The 16179-nt window shown below is 40.4% G+C and overlaps 1 protein-coding gene across 2 annotated transcripts in view; it reads left to right on the forward strand.

The window, feature by feature from the left end:
* ALG9 (ALG9 alpha-1,2-mannosyltransferase) overlaps positions 1-16179 on the forward strand; it is an 86803-nt gene that overhangs the window by 69512 nt on the left and 1112 nt on the right. The gene's annotated exons all lie outside the window — the stretch shown is intronic.

Raw genomic sequence — 16179 nt, forward strand, 5'->3', positions numbered from 1 at the left:
AATCCCTCGCACCATCATTAACCAGAACTGATGAGTGCTCTGAGGGGAAGAAAAAGTAAGCATGGGGTCAGAAAGTTTGTGCTTCTAATCTTGATAACTTGCTGGTTCCTCTCAAACCCCCAAATTTCCACATCAGTAAGAAAGAGATAATATTGCTTTATGGAATGTTGTAAGAACTAAAGAAGAACAGAAATGTGAACATGTTTTTATATTCCAAAGCATTATATAAATGTCAGGCCTCTCAGTTAATTAGCAGGCTGCCTGAGGTTCCAGAATTATGCTGATTTTCTTTACATTTCTCTTCCTCAGCGTTTCTTAGTATACATTGATCCAACTGCAAAAACAGCAGGCTCCTACAGCCCCATTTGGTACAGCAGTTTATAACTGTCAGCCCTGAGACATTTCACGGTGCTGACTTTGGGCCAATTAAGTACGACTGTGCTGTCAGAAGCTGTGTATCTCAGAACTGACAATCTGAGGCGGAGCATGGAATGCCTGAGCCTGACATGCCTTTGAGCCTTTTCACAGGACCTATTACAGTGCCTCTGTCTTCTTGAAACAATGGCTTTTGTTCTGTAGCAAATTATATAACAAGGAGAAATAATGATATCATGTAAGGGCCACTCATGTCTGTGATGCCAGATTCAGGGGCGGGAGAGAGAGGGAGAGACCTAACTACTCTTAAACTCTTTCTGAGGAAGGGAAGTATTTATTTTGTTTGCTTGTTTTGTTTTTAAATCCTTATTTATTTATTGGGTAGAAACCGGGAAGAGGAAGACAGAGACAAAGAGACACCTGCAGCCCTGCTTCACCACCTGCAAAGCTTTCCTCTGCAGGTGGGGACTGGAGGCTTGAACCCAGGTCCTTGCGCACTGTAGCGTGTGCACTCACCCAGGTGTGCCACCACCCGGCCCCAGAAGGGAAGTTTTAATAAGCCCGTAGTCCCATGATCATTTTAGAAATATAAACTGGGTAGTTTCTTAAATGTTTTGACTCCCTAAAATTTAAATGTTCTCTTCATAGTTCATTCTGAGATTATTTCTTCTTTCATTAACCCTTTGTCTACCTATCCATCCATCTGGCATTCACTCAGTTAGCAGCTATATCTATTGAACAGGCACTGTCATAGATCTAAGACGTGTAGTGAAGAGCTGTACATAGAATATTCCAGTCTTGGACCTTATAATGTAGTGGGCAGACTGGCATTAGACAACCATTCCAATTAATCTATAATCAAAGCCTGTTTTAAGTGCCTTAAATGAAAAGTACAGGGATAATATTGTGAGAGGAGTTATCAGTGAGATAGTGGAATCTTGTTATGTCCAGAAGCCGACTGGTTTGGCAGGTTTGAAAATCAGAACATATCTATTGACTAGCTATTATGTCTTTGCCACAGAGCTAGAGGCATGAAACAAGCAATCAGACACAGTCTTTGTCCTTGAATAAGTTACATCTTTTGTAGTTACTCATATGAAAACAACCTGAAAATAGTATTAAGGCCACAGGAGATGCTATGTTGTGTGCTAAAACGTCAAAGAAAGGAGAGAGATCCTTGAAGGTCAGGGCATGCCAAGAAGGCTTCCTGAAGGAGGTAGTGCTTGAGCTGAGGCTTACACAGGATGGCGATCAGAGAAGAACCTCTTCTGTAATTCAAAGTGAGGAAATCATGAGCACAAAGGGGCAAAGATAAAAAGAAGCCTGCTGAGTGAGGAGGACTAAGGATCAGTAAAGAAAAGTTTCCTTTACCTTTTCGGTTTAAATTTGATTTTAAGTAAAGTGATCTAAAGTCTTATCTAATACAAATCAGAATGCTTTGAAAGTAAAAGGGATGCTGGCCTGGGAAAGTTGAGATGTCCAGTCATCTCGCTCTATTGTGACCAAATTATAAGGGGTTTGTCTCAACAGGCAGGGCGGGAGAATGGAAGGAGATACCTTTCCTTTGCCCACAGTCCTTGTTTATCATGTGAGCGTTTTCCATAGTTTATTACTTGTTTGATTTGATTTTGCTGACATTCTTGGTGTAGTCTGGACTGGGTATCAGTTGTTTGAGAGGGAAGCAATCAGGATAGTATGGAGACAGTAAGTATCAGCATATTAAAACAAATCTCACTCTTAGTGGGTGTCACTGGAGACTCAATTCCAAGAGAAGCAATCTAAAGATTGTTATGACAATATTTTGATTGATGCAAGTTTAAGAATTTTAGAGGTTTGTTTTTCTTTTGAAGTTATTAAGCTGCCTTTTACTGTTGGGCTAATGAAGAAAGCTTTACCAAATAGGGCTAAATGAACTAGTCTGTTTGGGAGAATGGCAGTCCAGATGTGTACACATTCATTTCCTAATGGGATCATTTGCTGTGGCAGAAGACCAGATCCCTTTAGCTGGAGAGAGAATCCAGGCCTAAGACCTTAATAAGCATTTTGTATTGACTCTTCACATAGTTGGTATCATAGCTGCACCTTCCTCTTTCTGAGTTTGTCGTGCCTTTGACCGACTTAATAAATGTTTATCAAACTGTCAGGCTACGGGGTCTAAACTAGTTTACAGTGTCACTTTTTACCCAGATGCATTTGTCACTCTGTGGCTTCTCATCTTGTATCACATACTTTCTAAAATAAGAGAGGTTTTCTTTCTTTCTTTGAAGCATGATATAATTGCTGCTTGTATAAAGTAGCTGGACAAGTGGGTGGATGTAATGCCTACTCTGAGATTCCCCAGAGAGAAGTGAAGGGAGAGTGTTGCAATAAATTGTCAACTCCCAGGTGGGTTCCTTTCTCAGTTGGTGACAGCATCTGACTGTGGGAGTCTGGTGGCAAATGCCTCTCCAGGATGTTGGAGTTGTCTTCCTGAGCAACACGTCCTGTTTGTAGTTTTGGAAACATGCCACTGTTTCTGCCACAGTCCCTGCCCACCTACTGGTTCCTCCTTCTCTGTAGGTCCCTTCCTTCTTGACTGCTTTGCTTTCACCTTTGCCTGCTGGACTGAGATGCTCTATTTTCCCGTGTTAGCGCACATTAGCCTCATCTAACTGAAATTAGGGTTTACTTACAATTGAGGAGGGATTTGGGATAATTTGAGGAGACTTCAGAGTCCTTCAGATTTATAATTTAGATGAAGAGTAAGACCTTAGAAGTTGGTTTGGTAGGAGAGAGACCTTTTCTTGATAGAAGGCATCTATGTCAGCAAAGTGGGGGCCGCTGTTGGTACCATCTGTGGCTCATATCCTTTCAGTGTCCAGCACAGGATTCTCAGTGATCACTGTGCTCTAACTGCCTCAGAGATTCTTTTTTACAGTGACTTGCCTTTTATCCTCCAAGAAGTGAACCAGCAGCAATGAGTCCAAGAGAGTCCATGGCTTCTGTATCCATTTTGGTCCTCTGTGGTAGTCTGATTGACGTCAGCCATTGTGCCCCCAACTCCTGGCTCCAGAATAAACAGAATTATTTATTTACGGAAGATGAGGAGAAGATAGTTGGAGTCATCACTGCATAGGACAGTTAGTTGGAAATTTTGTTCCAGTTTTTGGTGTTTTAATAAATCAACCTCGATTCTATGGTGTAGAACAGCAACAGTTAACTATTGTTTTCTCCCGGGGTTCTAAAGGTTAGCTGGGTGCATCAACACAGTTCTATGGGAAGGTTTCTGTGTTTGGGCGTCTGGTGGTGGTTGTGGCTGGAGGCATCTCAAAGGCTTTCTCATATGTCTAGCAGTTGGTACTGGCTGTTGGCTAGATCTCAGCTGGGGCTATCAGCCAGAAGACTTGCATGTGACTTCTCCATTGTGGCCTGTGCTTCCTCACAACATGGAGGCTGGCTTCCAAGAGCTGTAGAGTTTTTTATGACCTAGTCTTAGAATTCACACAGTATCACTCCCACCTCATAGTGAAAAAGAAAACTACTTGAATAGCCCGTGCTCAAGGGGAGAGGAGTTAAACTTCTCCTGTTGATGGGAAGAGTGTCAAAGAATTTATGGACATGTTTTAAAACCATCACAGCTCTTTTGATGCCAGTCTTCATCCAAGTTGGATAACTTTTGGAATCTTTCTTCTTAAAGATTTCTTGTAGAAGAGACATATGGTGCATGAAATAGTCCAGCAGGCTGTTTCCATCTGCAGCTTCTTGCTACCCAGGTGGAAAAGGAGACGACACCCCACGGCAGAATTTGGTTGCAGGCCAACAGTTTGACAAACCTCAGATGGTGTTCAAATCATTTGGGTAGAATTAGCTCTCCCTCCTCACCAGTAATTGAAATGCTCTTGTCTTTTTCCTACATGTCAATCACAGTGGTGCCTCCAGTTCCTTCATTTCTGCCAAGAATACTAAGGAAGAAGATAGCAGCTTCTGTACTTTCATCCTTCTTTATCAGTTCATCATTTTCTCATACTTTCTTTTTTTCCTCTCCTCCTCCTTTATTTTCTTTTTGCTTGATACTTTATTACTGCTTTTATGAGTGCATAAGATAAGGGGAGGAGGCATAGAGTAATGTTCCACCATCCGTGAGTTCTACTCATTTTGTCTTTGTTGATCTTATGTGGTGCTGAAAATCGAACTTAGGGGCAACCTTCTATGCTTCTTGAAACTTTTCATCTGACAGCGGATAGATTTGCCATTAAAGTACATTGGTATTTTGCTTATATTACTATTCAAATGCTTAGTCACTGAGTTATGTTGACATTTGACATTATGAAGAACAAACCTTTTTCTTTTTCTTTTTTTCCCCAGAGCACTGTTTAGCTTTGATTTATGGTGGTGCTGGGGATTGAACCTGGGACCTTTGGTGCCTCAGGCATGCAAGGTTTTTTTTTTTGCATAACTATTATGCTATCTCCCTGGTCCTGGGACAAACCATTTCTTAAGCTTAGAGTCTTCTTCCCATTGCTATGAAGTCTTCTAGAGCCTCTTGTGGTTGTCGACCACTTTTGCTCCAAGTCTGTACTATAAAAATGCTTAAGTTTGAAGAATTTACCCATTGCTTTAGGACTGCCACTGATTTTAGCCAATTTAGACAAGCAGTTAGCATTATCAGATGTCATTGTTCTCTCTTCTTTGGGAGCTGGAAGCACATCTCATTGATTCTTTACAACTTGTAGTCATGGGGTGGGGGAGATAGTATGATGGTTCTGCAAAAGTCTTTCATGCCTCAGTCTCCAAGGTCCCAGGTTCTATCTGCTGCACCACCATAAACCAGAGCTGAGCAGTACTCTGGTTAAAAAAAAAAAAAAAAATTACAATTTGTAGCACATCTTAGGGTCTTAGAGATGAGTTATTTTATGCACTTCATTTATTTGTGTGCCAGAGAGATAACTTACCAGGTAGAAAATGTGCCTTGCCATGTACACAACCCGGGTTTGAACCTTACTACCTGATGGAAGGTGCTGCGGTGTCTCTCTTTGTCAGTTTCAATGAAAAAATAGCCTGGAACAGTGAAATCACACATGCATGATGCCCCCAACTACACACACACACACACACACACACACACACACACACACACACACACACACACACACACACACTTTGATTTATGCCAAAGTAAAAAGGAACAAAAGCTCAATTATTCTGACTTCTCTTAGAGCTTCTCTTGACCTTATTTAATATGAAGTAAAGGTGGTCAAATTATTTTAAAGTATGCCCATTGTTTATTTAACCTCTGTAAAGTTTACTAGAATCATCTATCTGATGTGACTCCCAGTGCCGCCATTTGTCACAAATAAGGGTTCAAAGAATAGGGAAAAGCGTCTTCTTGGACATTAGTGTCTTCTCTCTCCCTTGCAATGGGAAATGGGTCATATATACCTGCATTTCTAACTTCTGTAGTTTCATCAAGTGGAAAAAAATTTAGAAGAGCATTTCCCCAGTAACTTTGGGTGAGACTGGTGGTCAGAAAATAGCTGGTTGCCCAATAGCAGTTCTTGGTTCACTCATTCTGAGTATTGGCTAAAGGTGACTGGTCAGAAGGTTATAATGTTATTATATCAGATGATTGACTACAGCCACAAATGGTGAAATGACTCAGTCTGTGATTCATGCCAGTCTTATAGTAATGTGCCTCAGCAAACTTGCAAGCCAGTAAAATTGTATGGCCCTTTGGAGGTCGTCGTTAACAACTAGTCACAGCTATGAATACATTCACTGAATGCCAGGAGTCTATTGAAATGCCTGCTAAAAAATGAAGTATCATTCTGGTCACATGATTTACAATGACTCAGCAAGTGCTGTGGAAACTGGAATCTGAAGAGGTTACTTAACATTTTGCATTGATACTTTCTTTTTAAAAAATTTTTCTTTAGTAAATGGAAATATTGACAAGACCATAGGATAAGAGGGGTACAATTCTACAGAGTTCTCACCACTAAAATTCCATGTGGATTTGAGTAAAATGTGTATTGCAGTTTCTTGGGATGAATGACTCTGAAAATGTCCAATAGTTCTAGTTTATCTATCTCTTCATTTAGCTCCCTTATGTCTTTACTGATTTTCTGCCTGGATGATCTGTCAAGTTGAGATAGTGGGGTGTTGAAGTCCCCTACTATGATTGTGTTACTGTTAATATATTGCTGTAGCTCTTTCAGTAGAAGTTTGATGTATTTAGATGGCTTCTCATTGGGTGCATAGATATTAATAATTGTTAAGTCCTCTTGATTGACTGATCCTCTGAGCATTAAGTAGTGTCCATTCCTATCTTTTTTAATCTTATCTATTTTAAAGTCTATCATGTCAGATATGAGAATAGCTGTTCCTGCCCTTTTTTGTGGGCCATTGGCTTGAATGATAGTTTTCCATCCTTTCACTTTAAGTCTGTGTTTGTCTTGTTGAGTTAGGTGAGTTTCCTGTAGACAACATATTGTTGGGTTGTGTTTTCTGATCCATCTTCCTACTCTGTGTCTTTTAATAGGTGAATTCAGGCCATTGACATTTATTGATATCAAAGATTGAAGATATTTTAACGCCATTCTTGTAGAGTTTTAGAGTGTTTTGATATATGTCCTATTTGTGGTGGTCTGGTTGTTTATAGGAGACCTTTCAGAACTTCTTTCAGGGCAGGCTTGGTGATGGTTGCTTCCTTCAACTGTTGCTTGTCTGAGAAGGTTTTGATGCTTCCATCTAGTCTGAATGACAATCTAGCAGGATATAGTATTCTTGGCTGAAAGCCTTTCTCATTGAGCACTCGATAGATATCTTGCCATTCTCTTCTGGCCTGTAGTGTTTGTATGGAGAAGTCTGCTGCTAATCTTATGGGTTTTCCTTTGTAGGTGACTCTTTGTTTTTCTCTTGCAGCCTTGAGGATCCTTTCTTTATCCTTATTCCTTTCCAATCTAAGTATGACATGTCTTGGTGTCTTTAGGTCTGGGTTAATTCTGTTTGGGACCCTCTGGGCTTCTTGAATCTTTATGTCTTTGATGTTGTCTAGACTAGAGAAATTTTCAGCTATTATGGCCTGGAGAACGCTTTCTTCCTCCCCTTCTCTTTCTTCCTCTGGTAAGCCAATAATGCGTATATTGTTTCTTTTGAAGTCATCCCATAGGACTCTGTTGTTGTTTTCAGAATCTCTTAATCTCTTTTTGAGATCTCTTACTTCTTTTTTAGTTGTCTCTAATTCATCCTCAATCTTGCTAATTCTGTCTTCAGCCTCATTGATTCTATTCTCTCTGCCCTCTACTGCTTTCTGGAGTTCATCTATTTTGTTGCCCTGCTCTGATACTGTTTTAGCTTGTTCAGCTAGTTGCCTTCTTAGCTCAGCGATTTCAGCTTTCAGCTCTCTAATAATCATGAGATAATTAGAATTTTCTTCCATATTCTCATTTGTTGTTCCTGCATTTCTGATTACAATTTTTTCAAATTCTTTACTCACTCCTGTTATTATTTCCTTAGCTAATGTTTGGATGTTGAACTCGTTGTTTTGTGCTTCACCCTCTGGAGGACTTTTAGCTGGACTCTTGTCCTGGTTTGAGTCTCCAATATTTTTTCTTGTTGTTTTAACCATTTTATATAAGTTAACAGTTTTTTCAATCCCTGAGTTGGAGTTCAGTGGTGTAAAAGCCTTTTTTTTTTTTTCCCTGTAGGCTATGGGAGCCTGAGGGCTTTTCAACTATCAATAGGCTTCTTAGCTTAATCACTGACTCCTGACCAAGAGATAAAGCAGGGTGTGGCAGAGATAATCCAGTGGTTATGCAAAGAGACTTTCACAGCCCCTCAGCTATGCCACCGAGGTATAGGTCTTCTCCTGAGTTTCCCGGTTAGATCTCTGTACCCCGGTGTACCCTGGTGTCCCTCCCTGTTGCTGCTCCAGATTCTGAGGGTAGTAGCAATGGAGACTCAGAGTTGCACTTGGTGAGTCTCTGGGGAGTCCTTTCCTCCCTTCAGCTGTCCCCTTGTTGGTGGAGCAGACTGGAGGTGGTGTCTCCACTGACAAACTGTTGAACTGTTAGCAGTCACTTAGTCTCTCCTTAGGCCCCTCTCTCCTCTCTGTCACCAGCCACGCGTGTTTGTACTCACGGGTGATTTACTGGGTTTCTGTGGTCATTCTAGTCCTGTCTTGTTTCGGTCCGGGTGGTCTCCTTTGGTATTCCTAGTTGATCCGGGAGAGGAGAGGAGAGGAGAGAAAGCCATCTGCTGCTCGTAGCTCCGCCTCCGGAAGTCGAATCACACCACTAAAATTCCATATCCCATCTTCTCCCTTGAAAGCTTTCCTATTCTTTATCCCTCTGGGAGTATGGTGGTGGGAATGGTGTTAGTATACACTCCTATTAGCTTATAGTAAGTATCACAAACCACTAATTAATATAAGAATGGGAAATGGATTGAGTGCCTCAAACTTTTTGATGCATTAATATTTTCTTTGCTAATGTGGAGGCCTTCCACATCTCAGTGGACCCCTCCAACTCTCCCTCCCTCCTACACACTATAGGTTTCTCTTTTACTCTACCTCATCCAGTGGCTCTAGGACTGAACTGTGCAAAGAGGAGAGAAAGAAGAGTCTCAATACTGTTTTTGATATTTGTGGAAGATGAATGCTGCCAGAAGGAGGGAGGTAAACTGGATATTCTGACTTAAGAATCAGGCCATAGGCATTCTTTCACAGGGCTCTGTTCTAAAAGGTGGAGATACAGCAATTAGATAATGTTCTGTCTTCAAGGAACTGATGTTCCAGTAAGAGCATAACATTTCTCCTGTACCCCCTGCATCCATTTCTCTTTTGTGTGAAAGGGTTATAAATGTTACCTCTGCATCAATTACTAACCACTGGAGTCATGTCCCTCACTCCTATTTCCTTTTAAAAAATATTCAAGAACCTTTTATTAGACAGCAGCTTTTTGAGCAGTTCTTTCTTTACTTGCTAGGGGACTGTAGGTTGACTACAGTGAAGATTAACTCTTGGGAATTTTGAGATTCTCTCTAGGATTGAAAACTGTTGTAAAAGATGAGTTGTATGACTCTGAGGGGTGTAAAAAATTGGTCTCTGAAAAAAAAAAAAAGTTGGTCTCTGAAATGTGAACAAAGTGAGGAATTGAGAGTGGGAGAAAAGAACTAGCTTTGAAAAGAGAAAGAACTGATAGTGGGCCTAGAGTGGGGGTGGAGGAGCTGTTCATTCTGGGATGGATGGATGGGAGGGTGGATAGATAAATAGAAAAAAAGAGAGAAAACGCTAAGATGTTTCCTTTTTAAAATGAAAAAAAAAATTGCCCAGAGTTTCCATTTATGCCTGCCGAACTGACGACATCAGGGGCTGGCAGCCAGTCTTCCATTGACGTCAGCAAGAGCAGATCTCAGTCTCCACGCAGAATGAATGCTCCCTCACTCTGATAAATAGGGCTGGTCATTGAATTAGAAAACCTTCTGAGCTGTCAGCTAATTATGCTGTTCAGGAGATTGCTTTGTCCAGGTCTATTTCATCCTTGAATCGCCTGAGTAGCTTTTCTCTCTGGGAGGGGAGATATTTCCGTTTGTTTCCATGATAGAGGCACATTTTGTGTCTCCCAAAGTTTCGCCGCCTGTGCTTCCCTAGGACAACACGATGGCATTTCACTTCACTGCAGTCACTGTTGTGTGAGTTGTGAGAGGCATTGGTTTCATTCTAATGTGTGATTCAGTCTGATCTCCGTTTCCATGTGTGCATACACATGTTATTCCAGTGCTTGCTCTTTTCTTTTACAAAGGCACATCTCCAATTTGACTTCCCTTTTTCTCTAGCAACAATGCAATTTAAAAAGCCACAAAGGCCTCACTTGTGTTTAAAATATTAAAGCTCTTTATGATAAGGACATTAATCTAAAACAGCAGCTATAGTGTTAGTTATGAAAAATTCAAACCACAACCTGGGAGGTGGTGCAATGGATAAAGCACTGGACTCTCAGGCATAAGGTCCCAAGTTCCATCCCTGACATTGCATGTGCCAGAGTGGTACTTTGGTTTTCCCTCCCCTGCTTCTCTCATTAATAAATCTTAAAGGAAAAAAAAAGGATTGACATATTTTTATTTTGCATAAAAGCCCACATAATTTTCCATTCCAATTCGAAGGTATGTGTACTGACTATTTCCTCACTTCCTCTTATAGAAGAAATTAGTGCCTTTTAATGTTAGATATTGATAACACTATTTAAAATACAACCAGAATATTTGGGGGGGGGGAAGGTGGTTCTTGTTGTACTAAGGATTTTTCCATTTCCAAACTCTGATGATAAAGAAATTCTTCTAGGCTGTGACTATATTTAACTCCCACCTTTTGTAAGCTTTGTCTTCAAGCTTACCTAGAAATGCCTCTTTGCTCCTTGGATGCATTATCTAAAATTTGATAATGAGTTTTTGACACCTGTACACTGAGGAAGCATGACAAACAGGATGCTTTGAGGATCTCTTAATGTAGCCAAAATAGATTCATGCTTGTCTGTAGCAAAATGGTTATTCCCAACCACAAATGCAGCTGGACTTTTGAGTTTCTCATAAAGAATAGAAATGGGTCTTGTTCGTCATTATGTTCCTGGCCCTTGACCTATTGCCTCACATGGGGTTCAGCCACTTGTTGAACCTAATGAAATTAAATCCATGTCTTATTTGTTACGCAGTCTAAACTTTGCTTACATGATTTATTCAGCCATCATCATTAGAATCTGGAGGTCCATGAGGTCCATTATTTATCTCCTCTTTCATCTTCTGATTTGTCTAATTATGAAATATCTTCCTTTGTCAGCTTTATTCTCATTTCCATTATGCCTATACTTTTTTTAAATCTGCGTCCTCAGCTGTGTTCAGTGAAAGCTGAAGGCAGACTACCAAGACAGTGAGTGTCTCCAGTCTTTTGCACCTTGTTTATTGAAAGATAATACAATCTTCTAGGCAATGAAATAATAAAATTGAATGATAATGTCAAAGTACTGATTTCTTCCACTTTCACATCAACCTTTTTAATCAAAAGTTATTATTATTATCTTTATTTGATAGGGACATCCAGAAATCAAGAGGAGGGGGGAGGGAGAAAGGGAGAGAGACACTTGTAGCTCTGCTTCACCACTTGTGAAGCTTTCCCCCTACATGTGGTGACCTGGGGCGTGAACCTGGTTTCTTGCACATTATAACATGTGCGCTCAACCAGATGCACCACCACCCGGCCCACATCATCCTTTTTTAGTGATTTAACTCTAGTGTTTTTCTTAAAATTTTTCTTTACTCTCTTTTTTTTAAGACCATTACTTTTTCTTTTTTTTTTAATTTCTTTATTGGGGAATTAATGTTTTACATTCGACAATAAATACAATAGTTTGTACATGCACAACATTTCCCGGTTTTCCATATAATAATACAACCCCCACTAGGCCCTCTGTCATCCTTTTTGGACCTGTATTCTCCCCCTGCCCCACCCACCCCAGAGTTGTTTACTTTGGTGCAATATGCCAATCCCAGTTCAGGTTCTACTTGTGTTTGCTCTTCTGATCTTGTTTTTCAACTTCTGCCTGAGAGTGAGATCATCCCATATTCATCCTTCTGTTTCTGACTTATTTCACGTAACATGAATTTTTCAAGGTTCATCCAAGATTGGCTCTTTTTAAGCATATTTGTAGATAATCCAAGGTATAGAAAAATAAGACCACTAATGTGTTATAATGTGCCTTAGATTTATAAATTGTTGCAGTGTACTCAGATGGTAATTATGAGTAAGAATGAGTTTTATTCTGTTTTTCCAAATAAGAGTAATTTCTCTCTGTTCTTTGGAACACTTTAAAAAGAGTAAAATTATGAAGTAACTTCTCTCCAAATTGTAAGTAATTACTCCAACAAGGAATTCAAAAAGTCTTGATGTCAAGATATATATATATATATATATATATATATATGTTTTTTTTTTTTTCCTTTTTACCAGGGCACTCCTCAGCTCTGGATTAGGATGGCGCTGGAGTGCTTGCTTTGGCAGCACATAATAGTAAAATTGGATGGTACTCAGAGCCTCAGGCATGAAAGTCTTTTTGTATAACCATTATGCTGTCTCCCCAGCCCCAAAATTCCTAACAGTATACCAAAGGATGAGTTGACTCACAGTATATGTTGTGTTCAATGAGATTTTCATTATAGAGTCAGCTGGAATGGAAATTACCTTTAGTTAATTTGTGTTTTTGTTTTTCGATAGAGACAGAGAAGCAGAGAGAGTGAAAAAGACTACTACAGCACCAAACTTTCCTTCAATGCAGTAGGGGCGGGGCTTGAACCTGGGCTGTTCACATGGCAAATCAGCACACTATCCAAGTGAGCTGTTACTCCAGCCCATGATCCTGCATTTATGTATTTCTGGTTTCTTTTTTTTACCAGCTCTGGTTTATGGTAGTGCTTGGGATTGAACCTGGGACCTATGGTACCTCAGACATGAAAATCCTTCTGCATAACCATTATGCTATGTTCCCAGCCTATGTCTTTCTGTTCTGACCTCCCCTTTATCTATACAGCATGGGCAGAAAGAACAAGTAATCTTCTTTTTGACAAGGGTAGGTGCTCCCTCCTCCATTTCATTTTCAGGAACCTTGCTTTATCCCGTGTTTGTCTCTTCTCAACCTCGTTCCTCTGTCAAAGCCCTTGCATTGTTAGCTGCTGAAGTGAAGTGCATATCTGTTGATCACAGAGCACTGCCAGCGTCCCAGTTGGGAAGAATCTTTTAGAGGTGTGTATGCCAAGCCCAATATCATTGTGTGCATGCATTGCATGAGTCTGCCAAACCCAGGGCTAGGCTGCCAGTACAAATGCCACGTTGATATGACATTTACAAGTTTGGTGTCTAGAAAAGGACTGGCAACAGAACGCCCTTAAGCTACTTCTTTTAGGGTGGCAGTAACCAGGCCAAATTTTATTTTTCAAACTCAGAAATTATAGTCAGGAAGTGGTACTTCATTACAGAATTTGAAATTATCACTACTGGTTTTTCTAGGAATCAATGACTCCTGTTAACCTGTTCCTGGGTTCAAGATAAACCTTAGTGGTTTAGAATGTAATCTCTGGAAGCTGGGAAAATAGCTCAACTGATCAAGCATTAGATTTGAGTGCTTGTGTAGTAAAATAAAATAAAATAAAATAAAATAAAAATAAAATAATGTAGCTCAAAAGTAACCAAAGAAGGAGACCTGAAGTCACATGGAGGGCATGGTGATTCGTTTATTTTACGCTGATTCCTACCAGACCTGCCAGCTTTTATCAGTTTCCAACTGGGCGTGGCACAAGCTGATTGGTTAAAAACAAAATCCATCAAGGTGCTGACAATAAAGGTGAGAGCAGGTTGGCTACTATCAGAGCCCATGCTCAGAACCCACCACTCAGGATGCTGGAATATAGAAGTGGGCGTCCACCAGGAGCCTATAGATTTTTCATTTCACTTGAGGTTCCTGATTTGATTCCTGGTACCCCCTGTACCAGAGTAGTCCAACTACAGTACTTGTTTCCATTCATGAAGCTTCCTCTCTGCATGTGGAGAGTAGGGTTCAAACTCAGGTCTTTGCTCATGGTAACTAACATAAGCGCTTCACCACACACACCACCGCCTGGCCCCAGATACAGAATACAGAATTAAACCTGGAATGAATAGGGACTCTACCACTTAATATGCTTTACCTTCTCTAAAAGTTTTATTTAACTATATTTAAGCCTCAGTTTCCCACAAGTAAAGAAGGGGTAATAATATCACTTTCATCATGGACTTATTAGATGTATTAAACAATAATTATTGAATAGTATAAATACTGTCCCCAGTGCCTATCCAATAGCAAGAGTTTATTTAATATATTTTCATACTCTGTAGATACTTGTCAAAAATTCAGATTTTCAGATGTTCTTATATTTCAGTAATAAGTAGAACTATTATAGCTTGCTAGGGACATGTCACATTATGAGCACATGTGTGGAATCTCCCTTTGACTTAGGCATTGCTGGGACACTATACACAGGAAGCCTGAAACATAGTTTCTCACCTCTCTAGGGAAACTTAGATACAGAATCAAAGTCATCTGAGTTTTTTGTTTGTTTGTTTGTTTGTTGCCTCCAGTGTTATTGCTGAGGCTCAGTGCCTGTACTAAGAATCCACTGCTTGGACTTTTTTTTCCATTGTTGTTACGGTTATTGTTGTTATTGCTGCTGTTAGATAGGACAGAGAGAAGTTGAGAGAGGACGAGAAGACAGAGGGGGAGTGAAAGATAGACACCTGCAGACCTGCGTTACCACTTGTGAAGCAACACCCCTGGCAGGTGGGGAGCCAGGGGCTCAAACTGGGATCCTTAGGGGGTTGTTGCACTTACCACTGTGTAGGCTTAACTCGGTGTGCCACTGCCTGGTCCCCTGTTCCCATTTGAGCTTTTTATATCTGCAGTTTCCTTGATGCAGAATCGTTTAGGTATTAAGAATTTATAAGGTGGCTGGGCAGTGGTGCATCTACTTGCATACACAAGTCCCCATGTAGAAGGACCTAGGTTCAAGCCCCTGGTCCCCACTTGCAAGGGAAAAGCATCACAAATGTGAAGCAGTGCTGCAGGTGTCTTTCTTCCTCTCACCCTCTCTATCTCCCCTTCCCTCTCAGTTTTTCATCTGTCCCATCAAACTAAAAATAATAAATAAATGTTTGGTTTTTTTTATATTTATTTTATTTATTTTTTCCCTTTTGTTGCCCTTGTTGTTTTATTGTTGTAGTTATTATGGTTGTTGTTGTTGTTGGATAGGACAGAGAGAAATGGAGAGAGGGAGGGGAAGACAGAGAGGAGGAGAGAAAGATAGACACCTGCAGACCTGCTTCACCGCCTGTGAAGCGACTCCCCTGCAGGTGGGGAGCCAGGGTTCGAACCGGGATCCTTATGCCAGTCTTTGTGCTTTGTGCCACCTGCGCTTAGCCCGCTGTACTACAGCCCAACTCCCATAAATAAATGTTTTAAGAATTTTTTTGGGACTGAGGAGATAGCATAGTGGTTATACAAAAAGACTTTAATGTGGGGGTAGATAACATAATGATTATGCAAAGAGACTTATGCCTGAGGCTCCAAAGTCCCAGGTTCAATTCCTCATACCACCATAAGCCAGAACTGAGCAGTACTCTATCTTTTGTTCTGTCTTTTTTTTCTCTCTCTAAGATAAAAACAAATTATATATATATATATATATATTACATACACACACACACACATACATACACATATATTATTTCCTTTTTTTAACCAAAGCACTGCTCAGCTCTGACTTTTGGTGGGGCAGGGGATTGAACCTAGGACATAGGAGCCTCAAAGTCTTTCTGCATAGCCATTATCCTATCTCCTCTGCCTCCCAAATAAAATATGTTTTAAAAGAATTTATTTTGGTATTAGCAGTTCATTGATTTACCTGGAGCAGGATGGGTATATTCTTTTTTAAAAAAATTTTTTACGTGTCTTTATTTATTTATTGGACAGAGCAGCTAGAAATTGAAAGGGAAGGGGGTGATAGAGATGGAAGAGAAACAGAGAGACACCTGCAGCACTGCTTCACCACTTACAAAGTTTTTCCCCTGCAGGTGGGGACTGGGGGCTCGAACCTGGGTCCTTGTGCATTGTAACATGTGCGCTCAACCAGGTTTGCCACCACCCAGCCCCAGATAGGTATATTCTGATGCAAAGGAGAGACCTAGAGTTACTCTGAAGAATGACCTGTGACTTACTAGGGTTGCTGTTTGGTGTGGGCAGTCAGGAACGT

Source organism: Erinaceus europaeus, chromosome 20 (genome assembly GCF_950295315.1).
Source record: "Erinaceus europaeus chromosome 20, mEriEur2.1, whole genome shotgun sequence".
Classification (NCBI taxonomy): domain Eukaryota; kingdom Metazoa; phylum Chordata; class Mammalia; order Eulipotyphla; family Erinaceidae; genus Erinaceus; species Erinaceus europaeus.